This window comes from Mya arenaria, chromosome 8 (assembly GCF_026914265.1).
Source record: "Mya arenaria isolate MELC-2E11 chromosome 8, ASM2691426v1".
Lineage (NCBI taxonomy): Eukaryota > Metazoa > Mollusca > Bivalvia > Myida > Myidae > Mya > Mya arenaria.
Window position 1 is genome coordinate 75,708,732 of NC_069129.1, and position 27,447 is coordinate 75,736,178.

The following is a 27,447-nucleotide window of genomic DNA, read 5'->3' on the forward strand; positions in this document are numbered from 1 at the left end:
CACATTAATAAATTCAATGCATATGAAAAACACGTACACACAATCGAAACACTTGTGTTTCCACAGTTTGCAGAAAATATTCCTTTTAACAAATAATTTCCACAAAATATTATTCCTTACATATCTCGAATAAACCTTTTATTTGAATATCAGCATTTTCTGCTGCTTTCCTTCTAATCCTTTTTCCTTTTTCTTTGTCAGCCCGCAGGTGGCCTATAGCCCTGCAGTTGCAGGCGTGAAGTACCCGGTTTTTAGCAAATCCCGCATGTGGCCTATAGCCCTGCGGTTGCAGGCGTGAAGTACCCGTTTTTTAGCAAATGCCGCATGTGGCCTATATCCCTGCGGTTGCAGGCGTGAAGTACCCGTTTTTTAGCAGAGGCCGCAGGTGGCCTGTAGCCCTGCGGTTGCAGGCGTGAAGTACCCGGTTTTTTTAGCGCAGGCCGCAGGTGGCCTATAGCCCTGCGGTTGCAGGCGTGAAGTACCCGTTTTTTAGCCGAGGCCGCAGGTGGCCTGTAGCCCTGCGGTTGCAGGCGTGAAGTACCCGTTTTTTAACGCAGACCGCAGGTGGCCTTTAGCCCTATTCACAATACATCCCTTTGTCACAACTTTCACTTTATTATTATGTCACATTAATAAATTCAATGCATATAAAAAAACACGTACACACAATCGAAACACTTGTGTTTCCACAGTTTGCAGAAAATATTCCTTTTAACATATAATATTCACAAAATATTATTCCTTACATATCTCGAATAAACCTTTTTATTTGAATATCAGCATTTTCTGCTGCTTTCCTTCTAATCCTTTTTCCTTTTTCTTTGTCACAAGTTTTGTCACACATATTTTGTTCACATGCAGGCGTGAAGGACCAGTTTTTTTAGCGCAGGCCGCAGGTGGCCTATAGCCCTGCGGTTGCAGGCGTGAAGTACCCGTTTTTTAGCAGAGGCCGCAGGTGGCCTATAGCCCTGCGGTTGCAGGCGTGAAGTACCCGGTTTTTAAGCGCAGGCCGCAGGTGGCCTATAGCCCTGCGGTTGCAGGCGTGGAGTACCCGTTTTATAGCAGAGACCGCAGGTGGCCTATAGCCCTGAGGTTGCAGGCGTGAAGTACCCGTTTTTTAACGCAGACCGCAGGTGGCCTATAGCCCTATTCACAATACATCCCTTTGTCACAACTTTCACTTTATTATTATGTCACATTAATAAATGCAATGCATATAAAAAAACACGTACACACAATCGAAACACTTGTGTTTCCACAGTTTGCAGAAAATATTCCTTTTAACAAATAATATTCACAAAATATTATTCCTTACATATCTCGAATAAACCTTTTTATTTGATATCAGCATTTTCTGCTGCTTTCCTTCTAATCCTTTTTCCTTTTTCTTTGTCACAAGTTTTGTCACACATATTTTTTTCACATACGTGTTTGACACACTGAGATTTGTCACAGGTTTGCTTCACATTTTGACATGTCACATTTTTGTTTGTCACAGTTTGATATGTCACACTTTGATGTGTCACACTGGCCGCAGATGACCTATAGCCCTGCGGTTGCAAGCGTGAAGTTCCCGTTTTTTAGCGCAGGCCGCAGGTGGCCTATAGCCCTGCGGTTGCAGGCGTGAAGTACCCGTTTTTTAGCGCAGACCGCAGATGACCTATAGCCCTGCGGTTGCAGGCGTGAAGTTCCCGTTTTTTAGCGCAGGCCGCAGGTGGCCTATAGCCCTGCGGTTGCAGGCGTGAAGTACCCGTTTTTTAGCAAATGCCGCATGTGGCCTATAGCCCTGCGGTTGCAGGCGTGAAGTACCCGTTTTTTAGCAAATGCCGCATGTGGCCTATAGCCCTGCGGTTGCAGGCGTGAAGTACCCGTTTTTTAGCGCAGACCGCAGGTGGCCTATAGCCCTGCGGTTGCAGGCGTGAAGTACCCGTTTTTTTTAGCGCAGGCCGCAGGTGGCCTATAGCCCTGCGGTTGCAGGCGTTAAGTACCCGTTTTTAGCAGAGGCCGCAGGTGGCCTGTAGCCCCGCGGTTGCAGGCGTGAAGTAAACGTTTTTTAGCAGAGGCCGCATGTGGCCTATAGTCCTGCGGTTGCAGGCGTGAAGTACCCGTTTTTTTAGCAGAGGCCTCATGTGGCCTATAGCCCTGCGGTTGCAGGCGTGAAGTACCCGTTTTTTAGCCGAGGCCGCAGGTGGCCTGTAGCTCTGAGGTTGCAGGCGTGAAGTACCCGTTTTTTAGCGCAGGCCGCAGGTGGCCTATAGCCCTGCGGTTGCAGGCTGGAAGAACCCGTTCTTTAGCGCAGGCCGCATGTGGCCTATAGCCCTGCCGTTGCAGGCGTGAAGTACCCGTTTTTTAGCAGAGGCCGCAGGTGGCCTATAGCCCTGCGGTTGCAGGCGTGAAGTACACGGTTTTTAAGCGCAGGCCGCAGGTGGCCTATAGCCCTGCGGTTGCAGGCGTGAACTACCCGTTTTATAGCAGAGACCGCAGGTGGCCTGTAGCCCTGCGGTTGCAGGCGTGAACTACCCGTTTTATAGCAGAGACCGCAGGTGGCCTGTAGCCCTGCGGTTGCAGGCGTGAAGTACCCGTTTTTTAGCGCAGACCGCAGGTGGCCTATAGCCCTATTCACAATACATCCCTTTGTCACAACTTTCACTTTATTATTATGTCACATTAATAAATTCAATGCATATGAAAAAACACGTACACACAATCGAAACACTTGTGTTTCCACAGTTTGCAGAAAATATTCCTTTTAACAAATAATTTTCACAAAATATTATTCCTTACATATCTCGAATAAACCTTGTATTTGAATATCAGCATTTTCTGCTGCTTTCCTTCTTATCCTTTTTCCTTTTTCTTTGTCAGCCCGTAGGTGGCCTATAGCCCTGCAGTTGCAGGCGTGAAGTACCCGGTTTTTAGCAAATCCCGCATGTGGCCTATAGCCCTGCGGTTGCAGGCGTGAAGTACCCGTTTTTTAGCAAATGCCGCATGTGGCCTATATCCCTGCGGTTGCAGGCGTGAAGTACCCGTTTTTTAGCAGAGGCCGCAGGTGGCCTGTAGCCCTGCGGTTGCAGGCGTGAAGTACCCGGTTTTTTTAGCGCAGGCCGCAGGTGGCCTATAGCCCTGCGGTTGCAGGCGTGAAGTACCCGTTTTTTAGCCGAGGCCGCAGGTGGCCTGTAGCCCTGCGGTTGCAGGCGTGAAGTACCCGTTTTTTAACGCAGACCGCAGGTGGCCTTTAGCCCTATTCACAATACATCCCTTTGTCACAACTTTCACTTTATTATTATGTCACATTAATAAATTCAATGCATATAAAAAAAACACGTACACACAATCGAAACACTTGTGTTTCCACAGTTTGCAGAAAATATTCCTTTTAACATATAATATTCACAAAATATTATTCCTTACATATCTCGAATAAACCTTTTTATTTGAATATCAGCATTTTCTGCTGCTTTCCTTCTAATCCTTTTTCCTTTTTCTTTGTCACAAGTTTTGTCACACATATTTTGTTCACATGCAGGCGTGAAGGACCAGTTTTTTTAGCGCAGGCCGCAGGTGGCCTATAGCCCTGCGGTTGCAGGCGTGAAGTACCCGTTTTTTAGCAGAGGCCGCAGGTGGCCTATAGCCCTGCGGTTGCAGGCGTGAAGTACCCGGTTTTTAAGCGCAGGCCGCAGGTGGCCTATAGCCCTGCGGTTGCAGGCGTGGAATACCCGTTTTATAGCAGAGACCGCAGGTGGCCTATAGCCCTGAGGTTGCAGGCGTGAAGTTCCCGTTTTTTAGCGCAGACCGCAGGTGGCCTATAGCCCTATTCACAATACATCCCTTTGTCACAACTTTCACTTTATTATTATGTCACATTAATAAATGCAATGCATATAAAAAAACACGTACACACAATCGAAACACTTGTGTTTCCACAGTTTGCAGAAAATATTCCTTTTAACAAATAATATTCACAAAATATTATTCCTTACATATCTCGAATAAACCTTTTTATTTGAATATCAGCATTTTCTGCTGCTTTCCTTCTAATCCTTTTTCCTTTTTCTTTGTCACACATATTTTGTTCACATGCAGGCGTGAAGGACCCGGTTTTTTAGCCGAGGCCGCAGGTGGCCTATAGCCCTGCGGTTGCAGGCGTGAAGTACCCGTTTTTTAGCAGAGGCCGCATGTGGCCTATAGCCCTGCGGTTGCATGCGTGAAGTACCCGTTTTTTAGCCGAGGCCGCAGGTGGCCTGTAGCCCTGCGGTTGCAGGCGTGAAGAACCCGTTCTTTAGCGCAGGCCGCATGTGGCCTATAGCCCTGCGGTTGCAGGCGTGAAAGACCCGTTAATTTAGCCGAGGCCGCAGGTGGCCTGTAGCCCTGAGGTTGCAGGCGTGAAGTACCCGTTTTTTAACGCAGACCGCAGGTGGCCTATAGCCCTATTCACAATACATCCCTTTGTCACAACTTTCACTTTATTATTATGTCACATTAATAAATTCAATGCATATGAAAAACACGTACACACAATCGAAACACTTGTGTTTCCACAGTTTGCAGAAAATATTCCTTTTGACATATAATATTCACAAAATATTATTCCTTACATATCTCGAATAAACCTTTTTATTTGAATATCAGCATTTTCTGCTGATTTCCTTCTTATCCTTTTTCCTTTTTCTTTGTCACAAGTTTTGTCACACATATTTTGTTCACATGCAGGCCTTTTTAGCAGAGGCCGCAGGTGGCCTATAGCCCTGCGGTTGCAGGCGTGAAGTACCCGTTTTTAGCGCAGGCCGCAGGTGGCCTATAGCCCTGCGGTTGCAGGCGTGAAGTACCCGTTTTTTAGCGCAGACCGCAGGTGGCCTATAGCCCTGCGGTTGCAGGCGTGAAGTACCCGTTTTTTAGCAGAGGCCGCAGGTGGCCTATAGCCCTGCGGTTGCAGGCGTGAAGTACCCGGTTTTTAAGCGCAGGCCGCAGGTGGCCTATAGCCCTGCGGTTGCAGGCGTGAACTACCCGTTTTATAGCAGAGACCGCAGGTGGCCTGTAGCCCTGCGGTTGCAGGCGTGAAGTACCCGTTTTTTAGCGCAGACCGCAGGTGGCCTATAGCCCTATTCACAATACATCCCTTTGTCACAACTTTCACTTTATTATTATGTCACATTAATAAATTCAATGCATATGAAAAACACGTACACACAATCGAAACACTTGTGTTTTTCACAGTTTGCAGAAAATATTCCTTTTAACAAATAATATTTACAAAATATTATTCCTTACATATCTCGAATAAACCTTTTTATTTGATATCAGCCTTTTCTGCTGCTTTCCTTCTAATCCTTTTTCCTTTTTCTTTGTCACAAGTTTTGTCACACATATTTTGTTCACATACGTGTTTGTCACACTGAGATTTGTCACAGGTTTGTTTCACATTTTGACATGTCACATTTTTGTTTGTCACAGTTTGATATGTCACACTTTGATGTGTCACACTTTTGTTTGTCACAGTTTGATGTGTCACAGTTTCTATCCAACTCATTTTGCTCTGACTTTGTTGTCTCTATTGGATATAGCAGACAAAGAGGCCTACCCAACACTACCCGTTTTTAGCGCAGGCCGCAGATGACCTATAGCCCTGCGGTTGCAGGCGTGAAGTTCCCGTTTATTAGCGCAGGCCGCAGGTGGCCTATAGCCCTGCGGTTGCAGGCGTGAAGTACCCGTTTTTTAGCGCAGACCGCAGGTGGCCTATAGCCCTGCGGTTGCAGGCGTGAAGTACCCGTTTTTTAGCAAATGCCGCATGTGGCCTATATCCCTGCGGTTGCAGGCGTGAAGTACCCGTTTTTTAGCAGAGGCCGCAGGTGGCCTGTAGCCCTGCGGTTGCAGGCGTGAAGTACCCGTTTTTTTTAGCGCAGGCCGCAGGTGGCCTATAGCCCTGCGGTTGCAGGCGTGAAGTACCCGTTTTTTAGCCGAGGCCGCAGGTGGCCTGTAGCCCTGAGGTTGCAGGCGTGAAGTACCCGTTTTTTCACGCAGACCGTAGGTGGCCTTTAGCCCTATTCACAATACATCCCTTTGTCACAACTTTCACTTTATTATTATGTCACATTAATAAATTCAATGCATATAAAAAAACACGTACACACAATCGAAACACTTGTGTTTCCACAGTTTGCAGAAAATATTCCTTTTAACATATAATATTCAAAAAATATTATTCCTTACATATCTCGAATAAACCTTTTTATTTGAATATCAGCATTTTCTGCTGCTTTCCTTCTAATCCTTTTTCCTTTTTCTTTGTCACAAGTTTTGTCACACATATTTTGTTCACATGCAGGCGTGAAGGACCCGTTTTTTTAGCCGAGGCCGCAGGTGGCCTATAGCCCTGCGGTTGCAGGCGTGAAGTACCCGGTTTTTAGCGCAGGCCGCATGTGGCCTATAGCACTGCGGTTGCAGGCGTGAAGTACCCGTTTTAGCGCAGACCGCAGGTGGCCTATAGTCCTATTAACAATACATCCCTTTGTCACAACTTTCACTTTATTATTATGTCACATTAATAAATTCAATGCATATGAAAAACACGTACACACAATCGAAACACTTGTGTTTCCACAGTTTGCAGAAAATATTCCTTTTAACAAATAATTTTCACAAAATATTATTCCTTACATATCTCGAATAAACCTTTTATTTGAATATCAGCATTTTCTGCTGCTTTCCTTCTAATCCTTTTTCCTTTTTCTTTGTCAGCCCGCTGGTGGCCTATAGCCCTGCAGTGGCAGGCGTGAAGTACCCGGTTTTTAGCAAATCCCGCATGTGGCCTATAGCCCTGCGGTTGCAGGCGTGAAGTACCCGTTCTTTAGCAGAGGCCGCAGGTGGCCTATAGCCCTGCGGTTGCAGGCGTGAAGTACCCGTTTTTTAGCGCAGGCCGCAGGTGGCCTATAGCCCTGCGGTTGCAGGCGTGAAGTTTCCGTTTTTTAGCGCAGGCCGCAGGTGGCCTATAGCCCTGCGGTTGCAGGCGTGAAGTACCCGTTTTTTAGCGCAGACCGCAGATGACCTATAGCCCTGCGGTTGCAGGCGTGAAGTTCCCGTTTTTTAGCGCAGGCCGCAGGTGGCCTATAGCCCTGCGGTTGCAGGCGTGAAGTACCCGTATTTTAGCAAATGCCGCATGTGGCCTATAGCCCTGCGGTTGCAGGCGTGAAGTACCCGTTTTTTAGCAGAGGCCGCATGTGGCCTATAGCCCTGCGGTTGCAGGCGTGAACTACCCGTTTTTTAGCCGAGGCCGCAGGTGGCCTGTAGCCCTGAGGTTGCAGGCGTGAAGTACCCGTTTTTTAGCGCAGACCGCAGGTGGCCTATAGCCCTATTCACAATACATCCCTTTGTCACAACTTTCACTTTATTATTATGTCACATTAATAAATTCAATGCATATGAAAAACACGTACACACAATCGAAACACTTGTGTTTCCACAGTTTGCAGAAAATATTCCTTTTAACATATAATATTCACAAAATATTATTCCTTACATATCTCGAATAAACCTTTTTATTTGAATATCAGCATTTTCTGCTGCTTTCCTTCTAATCCTTTTTCCTTTTTCTTTGTCACAAGTTTTGTCACACATTTTTTGTTCACATGCAGGCGTGAAGTACCCGTTTTTTAGCGCAGGCCGCAGGTGGCCTATAGCCCTGCGGTTGCAGGCGTGAAGAACCCGTTCTTTAGCGCAGGCCGCATGTGGCCTATAGCCCTGCGGTTGCAGGCGTGAAGTACCCGTTTTTTAGCAGAGGCCGCAGGTGGCCTATAGCCCTGCGGTTGCAGGCGTGAAGAACCCGGTTTTTAAGCGCAGGCCGCAGGTGGCCTATAGCCCTGCGGTTGCAGGCGTGAACTACCCGTTTTATAGCAGAGACCGCAGGTGGCCTGTAGCCCTGCGGTTGCAGGCGTGAAGTACCCGTTTTTTAGCGCAGACCGCAGGTGGCCTATAGCCCTATTCACAATACATCCCTTTGTCACAACTTTCACTTTATTATTATGTCACATTAATAAATTCAATGCATATGAAAAACACGTACACACAATCGAAACACTTGTGTTTCCACAGTTTGCAGAAAATATTCCTTTTAACAAATAATATTTACAAAATATTATTCCTTACATATCTCGAATAAACCTTTTTATTTGATATCAGCCTTTTCTGCTGCTTTCCTTCTAATCCTTTTTCCTTTTTCTTTGTCACAAGTTTTGTCACACATATTTTGTTCACATACGTGTTTGTCACACTGAGATTTGTCACAGTTTTGTTTCACATTTTGACATGTCACATTTTTGTTTGTCACAGTTTGATATGTCACACTTTGATGTGTCACACTTTTGTTTGTCACAGTTTGATGTGTCACAGTTTCTATCCAACTCATTTTGCTCTGACTTTGTTGTCTCTATTGGATATAGCAGACAAAGAGGCCTACCCAACACTACCCGTTTTTAGCGCAGGCCGCAGATGACCTATAGCCCAGCGGTTGCAGGCGTGAAGTTTCCGTTTATTAGCGCAGGCCGCAGGTGGCCTATAGCCCTGCGGTTGCAGGCGTGAAGTACCCGTTTTTTAGCGCAGACCGCAGGTGGCCTATAGCCCTGCGGTTGCAGGCGTGAAGTACCCGTTTTTTAGCAAATGCCGCATGTGGCCTATATCCCTGCGGTTGCAGGCGTGAAGTACCCGTTTTTTAGCAGAGGCCGCAGGTGGCCTGTAGCCCTGCGGTTGCAGGCGTGAAGTACCCGTTTTTTTTTAGCGCAGGCCGCAGGTGGCCTATAGCCCTGCGGTTGCAGGCGTGAAGTACCCGTTTTTTAGCCGAGGCCGCAGGTGGCCTGTAGCCCTGAGGTTGCAGGCGTGAAGTACCCGTTTTTTAACGCAGACCGCAGGTGGCCTTTAGCCCTATTCACAATACATCCCTTTGTCACAACTTTCACTTTATTATTATGTCACATTAATAAATTCAATGCATATAAAAAAACACGTACACACAATCGAAACACTTGTGTTTCCACAGTTTGCAGAAAATATTCCTTTTAACATATAATATTCACAAAATATTATTCCTTACATATCTCGAATAAACCTTTTTATTTGAATATCAGCATTTTCTGCTGCTTTCCTTCTAATCCTTTTTCCTTTTTCTTTGTCACAAGTTTTGTCACACATATTTTGTTCACATGCAGGCGTGAAGGACCCGTTTTTTAGCCGAGGCCGCAGGTGGCCTATAGCCCTGCGGTTGCAGGCGTGAAGTACCCGGTTTTTAGCGCAGGCCGCATGTGGCCTATAGCACTGCGGTTGCAGGCGTGAAGTACCCGTTTTAGCGCAGACCGCAGGTGGCCTATAGCCCTATTAACAATACATCCCTTTGTCACAACTTTCACTTTATTATTATGTCACATTAATAAATTCAATGCATATGAAAAACACGTACACACAATCGAAACACTTGTGTTTCCACAGTTTGCAGAAAATATTCCTTTTAACATATAATATTCACAAAATATTATTCCTTACATATCTCGAATAAACCTTTTTATTTGAATATCAGCATTTTCTGCTGCTTTCCTTCTAATCCTTTTTCCTTTTTCTTTGTCACAAGTTTTGTCACACATATTTTGTTCACATGCAGGCGTGAAGGACCCGTTTTTTTAGCCGAGGCCGCAGGTGGCCTATAGCCCTGCGGTTGCAGGCGTGAAGTACCCGGTTTTTAGCGCAGGCCGCATGTGGCCTATAGCACTGCGGTTGCAGGCGTGAAGTACCCGTTTTAGCGCAGACCGCAGGTGGCCTATAGCCCTATTAACAATACATCCCTTTGTCACAACTTTCACTTTATTATTATGTCACATTAATAAATTCAATGCATATGAAAAACACGTACACACAATCGAAACACTTGTGTTTCCACAGTTTGCAGAAAATATTCCTTTTAACAAATAATTTTCACAAAATATTATTCCTTACATATCTCGAATAAACCTTTTATTTGAATATCAGCATTTTCTGCTGCTTTCCTTCTAATCCTTTTTCCTTTTTCTTTGTCAGCCCGCAGGTGGCCTATAGTCCTGCGGTTGCAGGCGTGAAGTACCCGTTTTTAGCAGAGGCCGCATGTGGCCTATAGCCCTGCGGTTGCAGGCGTGAACTACCCGTTTTTTAGCCGAGGCCGCAGGTGGCCTGTAGCTCTGAGGTTGCAGGCGTGAAGTACCCGTTTTTTAGGGCAGACCGCAGGTGGCCTATAGCCCTATTCACAATACATCCCTTTGTCACAACTTTCACTTTATTATTATGTCACATTAATAAATTCAATGCATATGAAAAACACGTACACACAATCGAAACACTTGTGTTTCCACAGTTTGCAGAAAATATTCCTTTTAACATATAATATTCACAAAATATTATTCCTTACATATCTCGAATAAACCTTTTTATTTGAATATCAGCATTTTCTGCTGCTTTCCTTCTAATCCTTTTTCCTTTTTCTTTGTCACAAGTTTTGTCACACATATTTTGTTCACATGCAGGCGTGAAGTACCCGTTTTTTTAGCTGAGGCCGCAGGTGGCCTATAGCCCTGCGGTTGCAGGCGTGAAGTACCCGGTTTTAAAGCGCAGGCCGCAGGTGGCCTATAGCCCTGCGGTTGCAGGCTTGAAGTTCCCGTTTTTTAGCAGAGGCCGCAGGTGGCCTATAGCCCTGCGGTTGCAGGCGTGAAGTACCCGTTTTTTAGCGCAGACCGCAGGTGGCCTATAGCCCTATTCACAATACATCCCTTTGTCAAAACTTTCACTTTATTATTATGTCACATTAATAAATTCAATGCATATGAAAAACACGTACACACAATCGAAACACTTGTGTTTCCACAGTTTGCAGAAAATATTCCTTTTATCATATAATATTCACAAAATATTATTCCTTACATATCTCGAATAAACCTTTTTATTTGAATATCAGCATTTTCTGCTGCTTTCCTTCTAATCCTTTTTCCTTTTTCTTTGTCACACATATTTTGTTCACATGCAGGCGTGAAGGACCCGGTTTTTTAGCCGAGGCCGCAGGTGGCCTATAGCCCTGCGGTTGCAGGCGTGAAGTACCCGTTTTTTAGCAGAGGCCGCATGTGGCCTATAGCCCTGCGGTTGCATGCGTGAAGTACCCGTTTTTTAGCCGAGGCCGCAGGTGGCCTGTAGCCCTGCGGTTGCAGGCGTGAAGAACCCGTTCTTTAGCGCAGGCCGCATGTGGCCTATAGCCCTGCGGTTGCAGGCGTGAAAGACCCGTTAATTTAGCCGAGGCCGCAGGTGGCCTGTAGCCCTGAGGTTGCAGGCGTGAAGTACCCGTTTTTTAACGCAGACCGCAGGTGGCCTATAGCCCTATTCACAATACATCCCTTTGTCACAACTTTCACTTTATTATTATGTCACATTAATAAATTCAATGCATATGAAAAACACGTACACACAATCGAAACACTTGTGTTTCCACAGTTTGCAGAAAATATTCCTTTTGACATATAATATTCACAAAATATTATTCCTTACATATCTCGAATAAACCTTTTTATTTGAATATCAGCATTTTCTGCTGATTTCCTTCTTATCCTTTTTCCTTTTTCTTTGTCACAAGTTTTGTCACACATATTTTGTTCACATGCAGGCCTTTTTAGCAGAGGCCGCAGGTGGCCTATAGCCCTGCGGTTGCAGGCGTGAAGTACCCGTTTTTAACGCAGGCCGCAGGTGGCCTATAGCCCTGCGGTTGCAGGCGTGAAGTACCCGTTTTTTAGCGCAGACCGCAGGTGGCCTATAGCCCTGCGGTTGAAGGCGTGAAGTAAACGTTTTTTAGCAGAGGCCGCAGGTGGCCTATAGCCCTGCGGTTGCAGGCGTGAAGTACCCGGTTTTTAAGCGCAGGCCGCAGGTGGCCTATAGCCCTGCGGTTGCAGGCGTGGAGTACCCGTTTTATAGCAGAGACCGCAGGTGGCCTTTAGCCCTGAGGTTGCAGGCGTGAAGTACCCGTTTTTTAGCGCAGACCGCAGGTGGCCTATAGCCCTATTCACAATACATCCCTTTGTCACAACTTTCACTTTATTATTATGTCACATTAATAAATGCAATGCATATGAAAAACACGTACACACAATCGAAACACTTGTGTTTCCACAGTTTGCAGAAAATATTCCTTATAACAAATAATATTCACAAAATATTCTTCCTTACATATCTCGAATAAACCTTTTTATTTGATATCAGCATTTTCTGCTGCTTTCCTTCTAATCCTTTTTCCTTTTTCTTTGTCACAAGTTTTGTCACACATATTTTGTTCACATACGTGTTTGACACACTGAGATTTGTCACAGGTTTGTTTCACATTTTGACATGTCACATTTTTGTTTGTCACAGTTTGATATGTCACACTTTGATGTGTCACACTGGCCGCAGATGACCTATAGCCCTGCGGTTGCCTATAGCCCTGCGGTTGCAGGCGTGAAGTTCCCTTTTTTTAGCAGAGGCCGCAGGTGGCCTATAGCCCTGCGGTTGCAGGCGTGAAGTACCCGTTTTTTAGCGCAGGCCGCAGGTGGCCTATAGCCCTGCGGTTGCAGGCGTGAAGAACCCGTTCTTTAGCGCAGGCCGCATGTGGCCTATAGCCCTGCGGTTGCAGGCGTGAAGTACCCGTTTTTTAGCAGAGGCCGCAGGTGGCCTATAGCCCTGCGGTTGCAGGCGTGAAGTACCCGGTTTTTAAGCGCAGGCCGCAGGTGGCCTATAGCCCTGCGGTTGCAGGCGTGAACTACCCGTTTTATAGCAGAGACCGCAGGTGGCCTGTAGCCCTGCGGTTGCAGGCGTGAAGTACCCGTTTTTTAGCGCAGACCGCAGGTGGCCTATAGCCCTATTCACAATACATCCCTTTGTCACAACTTTCACTTTATTATTATGTCACATTAATAAATTCAATGCATATGAAAAACACGTACACACAATCGAAACACTTGTGTTTCCACAGTTTGCAGAAAATATTCCTTTTAACAAATAATATTTACAAAATATTATTCCTTACATATCTCGAATAAACCTTTTTATTTGATATCAGCCTTTTCTGCTGCTTTCCTTCTAATCCTTTTTCCTTTTTCTTTGTCACAAGTTTTGTCACACATATTTTGTTCACATACGTGTTTGTCACACTGAGATTTGTCACAGGTTTGTTTCACATTTTGACATGTCACATTTTTGTTTGTCACAGTTTGATATGTCACACTTTGATGTGTCACACTTTTGTTTGTCACAGTTTGATGTGTCACAGTTTCTATCCAACTCATTTTGCTCTGACTTTGTTGTCTCTATTGGATATAGCAGACAAAGAGGCCTACCCAACACTACCCGTTTTTAGCGCAGGCCGCAGATGACCTATAGCCCTGCGGTTGCAGGCGTGAAGTTCCCGTTTATTAGCGCAGGCCGCAGGTGGCCTATAGCCCTGCGGTTGCAGGCGTGAAGTACCCGTTTTTTAGCGCAGACCGCAGGTGGCCTATAGCCCTGCGGTTGCAGGCGTGAAGTACCCGTTTTTTAGCAAATGCCGCATGTGGCCTATATCCCTGCGGTTGCAGGCGTGAAGTACCCGTTTTTTAGCAGAGGCCGCAGGTGGCCTGTAGCCCTGCGGTTGCAGGCGTGAAGTACCCGTTTTTTTTAGCGCAGGCCGCAGGTGGCCTATAGCCCTGCGGTTGCAGGCGTGAAGTACCCGTTTTTTAGCCGAGGCCGCAGGTGGCCTGTAGCCCTGAGGTTGCAGGCGTGAAGTACCCGTTTTTTCACGCAGACCGCAGGTGGCCTTTAGCCCTATTCACAATACATCCCTTTGTCACAACTTTCACTTTATTATTATGTCACATTAATAAATTCAATGCATATAAAAAAACACGTACACACAATCGAAACACTTGTGTTTCCACAGTTTGCAGAAAATATTCCTTTTAACATATAATATTCAAAAAATATTATTCCTTACATATCTCGAATAAACCTTTTTATTTGAATATCAGCATTTTCTGCTGCTTTCCTTCTAATCCTTTTTCCTTTTTCTTTGTCACAAGTTTTGTCACACATATTTTGTTCACATGCAGGCGTGAAGGACCCGTTTTTTTAGCCGAGGCCGCAGGTGGCCTATAGCCCTGCGGTTGCAGGCGTGAAGTACCCGGTTTTTAGCGCAGGCCGCATGTGGCCTATAGCACTGCGGTTGCAGGCGTGAAGTACCCGTTTTAGCGCAGACCGCAGGTGGCCTATAGCCCTATTAACAATACATCCCTTTGTCACAACTTTCACTTTATTATTATGTCACATTAATAAATTCAATGCATATGAAAAACACGTACACACAATCGAAACACTTGTGTTTCCACAGTTTGCAGAAAATATTCCTTTTAACAAATAATTTTCACAAAATATTATTCCTTACATATCTCGAATAAACCTTTTATTTGAATATCAGCATTTTCTGCTGCTTTCCTTCTAATCCTTTTTCCTTTTTCTTTGTCAGCCCGCAGGTGGCCTATAGCCCTGCAGTGGCAGGCGTGAAGTACCCGGTTTTTAGCAAATCCCGCATGTGGCCTATAGCCCTGCGGTTGCAGGCGTGAAGTACCCGTTCTTTAGCAGAGGCCGCAGGTGGCCTATAGCCCTGCGGTTGCAGGCGTGAAGTACCCGTTTTTTAGCGCAGGCCGCAGGTGGCCTATAGCCCTGCGGTTGCAGGCGTGAAGTTCCCGTTTTTTAGCGCAGGCCGCAGGTGGCCTATTACCCTGCGGTTGCAGGCGTGAAGTACCCGTTTTTTAGCGCAGACCGCAGATGACCTATAGCCCTGCGGTTGCAGGCGTGAAGTTCCCGTTTTTTAGCGCAGGCCGCAGGTGGCCTATAGCCCTGCGGTTGCAGGCGTGAAGTACCCGTTTTTTAGCGCAGACCGCAGGTGGCCTATAGCCCTGCGGTTGCAGGCGTGAAGTACCCGTATTTTAGCAAATGCCGCATGTGGCCTATAGCCCTGCGGTTGCAGGCGTGAAGTACCCGTTTTTTAGCAGAGGCCGCATGTGGCCTATAGCCCTGCGGTTGCAGGCGTGAACTACCCGTTTTTTAGCCGAGGCCGCAGGTGGCCTGTAGCCCTGAGGTTGCAGGCGTGAAGTACCCGTTTTTTAGCGCAGACCGCAGGTGGCCTATAGCCCTATTCACAATACATCCTTTTGTCACAACTTTCACTTTATTATTATGTCACATTAATAAATTCAATGCATATGAAAAACACGTACACACAATCGAAACACTTGTGTTTCCACAGTTTGCAGAAAATATTCCTTTTAACATATAATATTCACAAAATATTATTCCTTACATATCTCGAATAAACCTTTTTATTTGAATATCAGCATTTTCTGCTGCTTTCCTTCTAATCCATTTTCCTTTTTCTTTGTCACAAGTTTTGTCACACATTTTTTGTTCACATGCAGGCGTGAAGTACCCGTTTTTTAGCGCAGGCCGCAGGTGGCCTATAGCCCTGCGGTTGCAGGCGTGAAGAACCCGTTCTTTAGCGCAGGCCGCATGTGGCCTATAGCCCTGCGGTTGCAGGCGTGAAGTACCCGTTTTTTAGCAGAGGCCGCAGGTGGCCTATAGCCCTGCGGTTGCAGGCGTGAAGAACCCGGTTTTTAAGCGCAGGCCGCAGGTGGCCTATAGCCCTGCGGTTGCAGGCGTGAACTACCCGTTTTATAGCAGAGACCGCAGGTGGCCTGTAGCCCTACGGTTGCAGGCGTGAAGTACCCGTTTTTTAGCGCAGACCGCAGGTGGCCTATAGCCCTATTCACAATACATCCCTTTGTCACAACTTTCACTTTATTATTATGTCACATTAATAAATTCAATGCATATGAAAAACACGTACACACAATCGAAACACTTGTGTTTCCACAGTTTGCAGAAAATATTCCTTTTAACAAATAATATTTACAAAATATTATTCCTTACATATCTCGAATAAACCTTTTTATTTGATATCAGCCTTTTCTGCTGCTTTCCTTCTAATCCTTTTTCCTTTTTCTTTGTCACAAGTTTTGTCACACATATTTTGTTCACATACGTGTTTGTCACACTGAGATTTGTCACAGGTTTGTTTCACATTTTGACATGTCACATTTTTGTTTTTCACAGTTTGATATGTCACACTTTGATGTGTCACACTTTTGTTTGTCACAGTTTGATGTGTCACAGTTTCTATCCAACTCATTTTGCTCTGACTTTGTTGTCTCTATTGGATATAGCAGACAAAGAGGCCTACCCAACACTACCCGTTTTTAGCGCAGGCCGCAGATGACCTATAGCCCAGCGGTTGCAGGCGTGAAGTTCCCGTTTATTAGCGCAGGCCGCAGGTGGCCTATAGCCCTGCGGTTGCAGGCGTGAAGTACCCGTTTTTTAGCGCAGACCGCAGGTGGCCTATAGCCCTATTCACAATACATCCCTTTGTCACAACTTTCACTTTATTATTATGTCACATTAATAAATGCAATGCATATGAAAAACACGTACACACAATCGAAACACTTGTGTTTCCACAGTTTGCAGAAAATATTCCTTATAACAAATAATATTCACAAAATATTATTCCTTACATATCTCGAATAAACCTTTTTATTTGATATCAGCATTTTCTGCTGCTTTCCTTCTAATCCTTTTTCCTTTTTCTTTGTCACAAGTTTTGTCACACATATTTTGTTCACATACGTGTTTGACACACTGAGATTTGTCACAGGTTTGTTTCACATTTTGACATGTCACATTTTTGTTTGTCACAGTTTGATATGTCACACTTTGATGTGTCACACTGGCCGCAGATGACCTATAGCCCTGCGGTTGCCTATAGCCCTGCGGTTGCAGGCGTGAAGTTCCCTTTTTTTAGCAGAGGCCGCAGGTGGCCTATAGCCCTGCGGTTGCAGGCGTGAAGTACCCGTTTTTTAGCGCAGGCCGCAGGTGGCCTATAGCCCTGCGGTTGCAGGCGTGAAGAACCCGTTCTTTAGCGCAGGCCGCATGTGGCCTATAGCCCTGCGGTTGCAGGCGTGAAGTACCCGTTTTTTAGCAGAGGCCGCAGGTGGCCTATAGCCCTGCGGTTGCAGGCGTGAAGTACCCGGTTTTTAAGCGCAGGCCGCAGGTGGCCTATAGCCCTGCGGTTGCAGGCGTGAACTACCCGTTTTATAGCAGAGACCGCAGGTGGCCTGTAGCCCTGCGGTTGCAGGCGTGAAGTACCCGTTTTTTAGCGCAGACCGCAGGTGGCCTATAGCCCTATTCACAATACATCCCTTTGTCACAACTTTCACTTTATTATTATGTCACATTAATAAATTCAATGCATATGAAAAACACGTACACACAATCGAAACACTTGTGTTTCCACAGTTTGCAGAAAATATTCCTTTTAACAAATAATATTTACAAAATATTATTCCTTACATATCTCGAATAAACCTTTTTATTTGATATCAGCCTTTTCTGCTGCTTTCCTTCTAATCCTTTTTCCTTTTTCTTTGTCACAAGTTTTGTCACACATATTTTGTTCACATACGTGTTTGTCACACTGAGATTTGTCACAGGTTTGTTTCACATTTTGACATGTCACATTTTTGTTTGTCACAGTTTGATATGTCACACTTTGATGTGTCACACTTTTGTTTGTCACAGTTTGATGTGTCACAGTTTCTATCCAACTCATTTTGCTCTGACTTTGTTGTCTCTATTGGATATAGCAGACAAAGAGGCCTACCCAACACTACCCGTTTTTAGCGCAGGCCGCAGATGACCTATAGCCCTGCGGTTGCAGGCGTGAAGTTCCCGTTTATTAGCGCAGGCCGCAGGTGGCCTATAGCCCTGCGGTTGCAGGCGTGAAGTACCCGTTTTTTAGCGCAGACCGCAGGTGGCCTATAGCCCTGCGGTTGCAGGCGTGAAGTACCCGTTTTTTAGCAAATGCCGCATGTGGCCTATATCCCTGCGGTTGCAGGCGTGAAGTACCCGTTTTTTAGCAGAGGCCGCAGGTGGCCTGTAGCCCTGCGGTTGCAGGCGTGAAGTACCCGTTTTTTTTTAGCGCAGGCCGCAGGTGGCCTATAGCCCTGCGGTTGCAGGCGTGAAGTACCCGTTTTTTAGCCGAGGCCGCAGGTGGCCTGTAGCCCTGAGGTTGCAGGCGTGAAGTACCCGTTTTTTCACGCAGACCGCAGGTGGCCTTTAGCCCTATTCACAATACATCCCTTTGTCACAACTTTCACTTTATTATTATGTCACATTAATAAATTCAATGCATATAAAAAAACACGTACACACAATCGAAACACTTGTGTTTCCACAGTTTGCAGAAAATATTCCTTTTAACATATAATATTCAAATAATATTATTCCTTACATATCTCGAATAAACCTTTTTATTTGAATATCAGCATTTTCTGCTGCTTTCCTTCTAATCCTTTTTCCTTTTTCTTTGTCACAAGTTTTGTCACACATATTTTGTTCACATGCAGGCGTGAAGGACCCGTTTTTTTAGCCGAGGCCGCAGGTGGCCTATAGCCCTGCGGTTGCAGGCGTGAAGTACCCGGTTTTTAGCGCAGGCCGCATGTGGCCTATAGCACTGCGGTTGCAGGCGTGAAGTACCCGTTTTAGCGCAGACCGCAGGTGGCCTATAGCCCTATTAACAATACATCCCTTTGTCACAACTTTCACTTTATTATTATGTCACATTAATAAATTCAATGCATATCAAAAACACGTACACACAATCGAAACACTTGTGTTTCCACAGTTTGCAGAAAATATTCCTTTTAACAAATAATTTTCACAAAATATTATTCCTTACATATCTCGAATAAACCTTTTATTTGAATATCAGCATTTTCTGCTGCTTTCCTTCTAATCCTTTTTCCTTTTTCTTTGTCAGCCCGCAGGTGGCCTATAGTCCTGCGGTTGCAGGCGTGAAGTACCCGTTTTTTAGCAGAGGCCGCATGTGGCCTATAGCCCTGCGGTTGCAGGCGTGAAGTACCCGTTTTTTAGCCGAGGCCGCAGGTGGCCTGTAGCTCTGAGGTTGCAGGCGTGAAGTACCCGTTTTTTAGGGCAGACCGCAGGTGGCCTATAGCCCTATTCACAATACATCCCTTTGTCACAACTTTCACTTTATTATTATGTCACATTAATAAATTCAATGCATATGAAAAACACGTACACACAATCGAAACACTTGTGTTTCCACAGTTTGCAGAAAATATTCCTTTTAACATATAATATTCACAAAATATTATTCCTTACATATCTCGAATAAACCTTTTTATTTGAATATCAGCATTTTCTGCTGCTTTCCTTCTAATCCTTTTTCCTTTTTCTTTGTCACAAGTTTTGTCACACATATTTTGTTCAAATGCAGGCGTGAAGTACCCGTTTTTTTAGCTGAGGCCGCAGGTGGCCTATAGCCCTGCGGTTGCAGGCGTGAAGTACCCGGTTTTAAAGCGCAGGCCGCAGGTGGCCTATAGCCCTGCGGTTGCAGGCGTGAAGTTCCCGTTTTTTAGCAGAGGCCGCAGGTGGCCTATAGCCCTGCGGTTGCAGGCGTGAAGTACCCGTTTTTTAGCGCAGACCGCAGGTGGCCTATAGCCCTATTCACAATACATCCCTTTGTCAAAACTTTCACTTTATTATCATGTCACATTAATAAATTCAATGCATATGAAAAACACGTACACACAATCGAAACACTTGTGTTTCCACAGTTTGCAGAAAATATTCCTTTTATCATATAATATTCACAAAATATTATTCCTTACATATCTCGAATAAACCTTTTTATTTGAATATCAGCATTTTCTGCTGCTTTCCTTCTAATCCTTTTTCCTTTTTCTTTGTCACACATATTTTGTTCACATGCAGGCGTGAAGGACCCGGTTTTTTAGCCGAGGCCGCAGGTGGCCTATAGCCCTGCGGTTGCAGGCGTGAAGTACCCGTTTTTTAGCAGAGGCCGCATGTGGCCTATAGCCCTGCGGTTGCATGCGTGAAGTACCCGTTTTTTAGCCGAGGCCGCAGGTGGCCTGTAGCCCTGCGGTTGCAGGCGTGAAGAACCCGTTCTTTAGCGCAGGCCGCATGTGGCCTATAGCCCTGCGGTTGCAGGCGTGAAAGACCCGTTAATTTAGCCGAGGCCGCAGGTGGCCTGTAGCCCTGAGGTTGCAGGCGTGAAGTACCCGTTTTTTAACGCAGACCGCAGGTGGCCTATAGCCCTATTCACAATACATCCCTTTGTCACAACTTTCACTTTATTATTATGTCACATTAATAAATTCAATGCATATGAAAAACACGTACACACAATCGAAACACTTGTGTTTCCACAGTTTGCAGAAAATATTCCTTTTGACATATAATATTCACAAAATATTATTCCTTACATATCTCGAATAAACCTTTTTATTTGAATATCAGCATTTTCTGCTGATTTCCTTCTTATCCTTTTTCCTTTTTCTTTGTCACAAGTTTTGTCACACATATTTTGTTCACATGCAGGCCTTTTTAGCAGAGGCCGCAGGTGGCCTATAGCCCTGCGGTTGCAGGCGTGAAGTACCCGTTTTTAGCGCAGGCCGCAGGTGGCCTATAGCCCTGCGGTTGCAGGCGTGAAGTACCCGTTTTTTAGCGCAGACCGCAGGTGGCCTTTAGCCCTGCGGTTGAAGGCGTGAAGTAAACGTTTTTTAGCAGAGGCCGCAGGTGGCCTATAGCCCTGCGGTTGCAGGCGTGAAGTACCCGGTTTTTAAGCGCAGGCCGCAGGTGGCCTATAGCCCTGCGGTTGCAGGCGTGGAGTACCCGTTTTATAGCAGAGACCGCAGGTGGCCTTTAGCCCTGAGGTTGCAGGCGTGAAGTACCCGTTTTTTAGCGCAGACCGCAGGTGGCCTATAGCCCTATTCACAATACATCCCTTTGTCACAACTTTCACTTTATTATTATGTCACATTAATAAATGCAATGCATATGAAAAACACGTACACACAATCGAAACACTTGTGTTTCCACAGTTTGCAGAAAATATTCCTTATAACAAATAATATTCACAAAATATTATTCCTTACATATCTCGAATAAACCTTTTTATTTGATATCAGCATTTTCTGCTGCTTTCCTTCTAATCCTTTTTCCTTTTTCTTTGTCACAAGTTTTGTCACACATATTTTGTTCACATACGTGTTTGACACACTGAGATTTGTCACAGGTTTGTTTCACATTTTGACATGTCACATTTTTGTTTGTCACAGTTTGATATGTCACACTTTGATGTGTCACACTGGCCGCAGATGACCTATAGCCCTGCGGTTGCCTATAGCCCTGCGGTTGCAGGCGTGAAGTTCCCTTTTTTTAGCAGAGGCCGCAGGTGGCCTATAGCCCTGCGGTTGCAGGCGTGAAGTACCCGTTTTTTAGCGCAGGCCGCAGGTGGCCTATAGCCCTGCGGTTGCAGGCGTGAAGAACCCGTTCTTTAGCGCAGGCCGCATGTGGCCTATAGCCCTGCGGTTGCAGGCGTGAAGTACCCGTTTTTTAGCAGAGGCCGCAGGTGGCCTATAGCCCTGCGGTTGCAGGCGTGAAGTACCCGGTTTTTAAGCGCAGGCCGCAGGTGGCCTATAGCCCTGCGGTTGCAGGCGTGAACTACCCGTTTTATAGCAGAGACCGCAGGTGGCCTGTAGCCCTGCGGTTGCAGGCGTGAAGTACCCGTTTTTTAGCGCAGACCGCAGGTGGCCTATAGCCCTATTCACAATACATCCCTTTGTCACAACTTTCACTTTATTATTATGTCACATTAATAAATTCAATGCATATGAAAAACACGTACACACAATCGAAACACTTGTGTTTCCACAGTTTGCAGAAAATATTCCTTTTAACAAATAATATTTACAAAATATTATTCCTTACATATCTCGAATAAACCTTTTTATTTGATATCAGCCTTTTCTGCTGCTTTCCTTCTAATCCTTTTTCCTTTTTCTTTGTCACAAGTTTTGTCACACATATTTTGTTCACATACGTGTTTGTCACACTGAGATTTGTCACAGGTTTGTTTCACATTTTGACATGTCACATTTTTGTTTGTCACAGTTTGATATGTCACACTTTGATGTGTCACACTTTTGTTTGTCACAGTTTGATGTGTCACAGTTTCTATCCAACTCATTTTGCTCTGACTTTGTTGTCTCTATTGGATATAGCAGACAAAGAGGCCTACCCAACACTACCCGTTTTTAGCGCAGGCCGCAGATGACCTATAGCCCTGCGGTTGCAGGCGTGAAGTTCCCGTTTATTAGCGCAGGCCGCAGGTGGCCTATAGCCCTGCGGTTGCAGGCGTGAAGTACCCGTTTTTTAGCGCAGACCGCAGGTGGCCTATAGCCCTGCGGTTGCAGGCGTGAAGTACCCGTTTTTTAGCAAATGCCGCATGTGGCCTATATCCCTGCGGTTGCAGGCGTGAAGTACCCGTTTTTTAGCAGAGGCCGCAGGTGGCCTGTAGCCCTGCGGTTGCAGGCGTGAAGTACCCGTTTTTTTTAGCGCAGGCCGCAGGTGGCCTATAGCCCTGCGGTTGCAGGCGTGAAGTACCCGTTTTTTAGCCGAGGCCGCAGGTGGCCTGTAGCCCTGAGGTTGCAGGCGTGAAGTACCCGTTTTTTCACGCAGACCGCAGGTGGCCTTTAGCCCTATTCACAATACATCCCTTTGTCACAACTTTCACTTTATTATTATGTCACATTAATAAATTCAATGCATATAAAAAAACACGTACACACAATCGAAACACTTGTGTTTCCACAGTTTGCAGAAAATATTCCTTTTAACATATAATATTCAAAAAATATTATTCCTTACATATCTCGAATAAACCTTTTTATTTGAATATCAGCATTTTCTGCTGCTTTCCTTCTAATCCTTTTTCCTTTTTCTTTGTCACAAGTTTTGTCACACATATTTTGTTCACATGCAGGCGTGAAGGACCCGTTTTTTTAGCCGAGGCCGCAGGTGGCCTATAGCCCTGCGGTTGCAGGCGTGAAGTACCCGGTTTTTAGCGCAGGCCGCATGTGGCCTATAGCACTGCGGTTGCAGGCGTGAAGTACCCGTTTTAGCGCAGACCGCAGGTGGCCTATAGCCCTATTAACAATACATCCCTTTGTCAAAACTTTCACTTTATTATTATGTCACATTAATAAATTCAATGCATATGAAAAACACGTACACACAATCGAAACACTTGTGTTTCCACAGTTTGCAGAAAATATTCCTTTTAACAAATAATTTTCACAAAATATTATTCCTTACATATCTCGAATAAACCTTTTATTTGAATATCAGCATTTTCTGCTGCTTTCCTTCTAATCCTTTTTCCTTTTTCTTTGTCAGCCCGCAGGTGGCCTATAGCCCTGCAGTGGCAGGCGTGAAGTACCCGGTTTTTAGCAAATCCCGCATGTGGCCTATAGCCCTGCGGTTGCAGGCGTGAAGTACCCGTTCTTTAGCAGAGGCCGCAGGTGGCCTATAGCCCTGCGGTTGCAGGCGTGAAGTACCCGTTTTTTAGCGCAGGCCGCAGGTGGCCTATAGCCCTGCGGTTGCAGGCGTGAAGTTCCCGTTTTTTAGCGCAGGCCGCAGGTGGCCTATAGCCCTGCGGTTGCAGGCGTGAAGTACCCGTTTTTTAGCGCAGACCGCAGATGACCTATAGCCCTGCGGTTGCAGGCGTGAAGTTCCCGTTTTTTAGCGCAGGCCGCAGGTGGCCTATAGCCCTGCGGTTGCAGGCGTGAAGTACCCGTTTTTTAGCGCAGACCGCAGGTGGCCTATAGCCCTGCGGTTGCAGGCGTGAAGTACCCGTATTTTAGCAAATGCCGCATGTGGCCTATAGCCCTGCGGTTGCAGGCGTGAAGTACCCGTTTTTTAGCAGAGGCCGCATGTGGCCTATAGCCCTGCGGTTGCAGGCGTGAACTACCCGTTTTTTAGCCGAGGCCGCAGGTGGCCTGTAGCCCTGAGGTTGCAGGCGTGAAGTACCCGTTTTTTAGCGCAGACCGCAGGTGGCCTATAGCCCTATTCACAATACATCCCTTTGTCACAACTTTCACTTTATTATTATGTCACATTAATAAATTCAATGCATATGAAAAACACGTACACACAATCGAAACACTTGTGTTTCCACAGTTTGCAGAAAATATTCCTTTTAACATATAATATTCACAAAATATTATTCCTTACATATCTCGAATAAACCTTTTTATTTGAATATCAGCATTTTCTGCTGCTTTCCTTCTAATCCTTTTTCCTTTTTCTTTGTCACAAGTTTTGTCACACATTTTTTGTTCACATGCAGGCGTGAAGTACCCGTTTTTTAGCGCAGGCCGCAGGTGGCCTATAGCCCTGCGGTTGCAGGCGTGAAGAACCCGTTCTTTAGCGCAGGCCGCATGTGGCCTATAGCCCTGCGGTTGCAGGCGTGAAGTACCCGTTTTTTAGCAGAGGCCGCAGGTGGCCTATAGCCCTGCGGTTGCAGGCGTGAAGAACCCGGTTTTTAAGCGCAGGCCGCAGGTGGCCTATAGCCCTGCGGTTGCAGGCGTGAACTACCCGTTTTATAGCAGAGACCGCAGGTGGCCTGTAGCCCTGCGGTTGCAGGCGTGAAGTACCCGTTTTTTAGCGCAGACCGCAGGTGGCCTATAGCCCTATTCACAATACATCCCTTTGTCACAACTTTCACTTTATTATTATGTCACATTAATAAATTCAATGCATATGAAAAACACGTACACACAATCGAAACACTTGTGTTTCCACAGTTTGCAGAAAATATTCCTTTTAACAAATAATATTTACAAAATATTATTCCTTACATATCTCGAATAAACCTTTTTATTTGATATCAGCCTTTTCTGCTGCTTTCCTTCTAATCCTTTTTCCTTTTTCTTTGTCACAAGTTTTGTCACACATATTTTGTTCACATACGTGTTTGTCACACTGAGATTTGTCACAGTTTTGTTTCACATTTTGACATGTCACATTTTTGTTTGTCACAGTTTGATATGTCACACTTTGATGTGTCACACTTTTGTTTGTCACAGTTTGATGTGTCACAGTTTCTATCCAACTCATTTTGCTCTGACTTTGTTGTCTCTATTGGATATAGCAGACAAAGAGGCCTACCCAACACTACCCGTTTTTAGCGCAGGCCGCAGATGACCTATAGCCCTGCGGTTGCAGGCGTGAAGTTCCCGTTTATTAGCGCAGGCCGCAGGTGGCCTATAGCCCTGCGGTTGCAGGCGTGAAGTACCCGTTTTTTAGCGCAGACCGCAGGTGGCCTATAGCCCTGCGGTTGCAGGCGTGAAGTACCCGTTTTTTAGCAAATGCCGCATGTGGCCTATATCCCTGCGGTTGCAGGCGTGAAGTACCCGTTTTTTAGCAGAGGCCGCAGTTGGCCTGTAGCCCTGCGGTTGCAGGCGTGAAGTACCCGTTTTTTTTAGCGCAGGCCGCAGGTGGCCTATAGCCCTGCGGTTGCAGGCGTGAAGTACCCGTTTTTTAGCCGAGGCCGCAGGTGGCCTGTAGCCCTGAGGTTGCAGGCGTGAAGTACCCGTTTTTTAACGCAGACCGCAGGTGGCCTTTAGCCCTATTCACAATACATCCCTTTGTCACAACTTTCACTTTATTATTATGTCACATTAATAAATTCAATGCATATAAAAAAACACGTACACACAATCGAAACACTTGTGTTTCCACAGTTTGCAGAAAATATTCCTTTTAACATATAATATTCACAAAATATTATTCCTTACATATCTCGAATAAACCTTTTTATTTGAATATCAGCATTTTCTGCTGCTTTCCTTCTAATCCTTTTTCCTTTTTCTTTGTCACAAGTTTTGTCACACATATTTTGTTCACATGCAGGCGTGAAGGACCCGTTTTTTTAGCCGAGGCCGCAGGTGGCCTATAGCCCTGCGGTTGCAGGCGTGAAGTACCCGGTTTTTAGCGCAGGCCGCATGTGGCCTATAGCACTGCGGTTGCAGGCGTGAAGTACCCGTTTTAGCGCAGACCGCAGGTGGCCTATAGCCCTATTAACAATACATCCCTTTGTCACAACTTTCACTTTATTATTATGTCACATTAATAAATTCAATGCATATGAAAAACACGTACACACAATCGAAACACTTGTGTTTCCACAGTTTGCAGAAAATATTCCTTTTAACATATAATATTCACAAAATATTATTCCTTACATATCTCGAATAAACCTTTTTATTTGAATATCAGCATTTTCTGCTGCTTTCCTTCTAATCCTTTTTCCTTTTTCTTTGTCACAAGTTTTGTCACACATATTTTGTTCACATGCAGGCGTGAAGGACCCGTTTTTTTAGCCGAGGCCGCAGGTGGCCTATAGCCCTGCGGTTGCAGGCGTGAAGTACCCGGTTTTTAGCGCAGGCCGCATGTGGCCTATAGCACTGCGGTTGCAGGCGTGAAGTACCCGTTTTAGCGCAGACCGCAGGTGGCCTATAGCCCTATAAACAATACATCCCTTTGTCACAACTTTCACTTTATTATTATGTCACATTAATAAATTCAATGCATATGAAAAACACGTACACACAATCGAAACACTTGTGTTTCCACAGTTTGCAGAAAATATTCCTTTTAACAAATAATTTTCACAAAATATTATTCCTTACATATCTCGAATAAACCTTTTATTTGAATATCAGCATTTTCTGCTGCTTTCCTTCTAATCCTTTTTCCTTTTTCTTTGTCAGCCCGCAGGTGGCCTATAGCCCTGCAGTTGCAGGCGTGAAGTACCCGGTTTTTAGCAAATCCCGCATGTGTCCTATAGCCCTGCGGTTGCAGGCGTGAAGTACCCGTTCTTTAGCAGAGGCCGCAGGTGGCCTATAGCCCTGCGGTTGCAGGCGTGAAGTACCCGTTTTTTAGCGCAGGCCGCAGGTGGCCTATAGCCCTGCGGTTGCAGGCGTGAAGTACCCGTTTTTTAGCCGAGGCCGCAGGTGGCCTGTAGCCCTGAGGTTGCAGGCGTGAAGTACCCGTTTTTTAACGCAGACCGCAGGTGGCCTATAGCCCTATTCACAATACATCCCTTGGTCACAACTTTCACTTTATTATTATGTCACATTAATAAATTCAATGCATATGAAAAACACGTACACACAATCGAAACACTTGTGTTTCCACAGTTTGCAGAAAATATTCCTTTTAACATATAATATTCACAAAATATTATTCCTTACATATCTCGAATAAACCTTTTTATTTGAATATCAGCATTTTCTGCTGCTTTCCTTCTAATCCTTTTTCCTTTTTCTTTGTCACAAGTTTTGTCACACATATTTTGTTCACATGCAGGCGTGAAGGACCAGTTTTTTTAGCGCAGGCCGCAGGTGGCCTATAGCCCTGCGGTTGCAGGCGTGAAGTACCCGTTTTTTAGCAGAG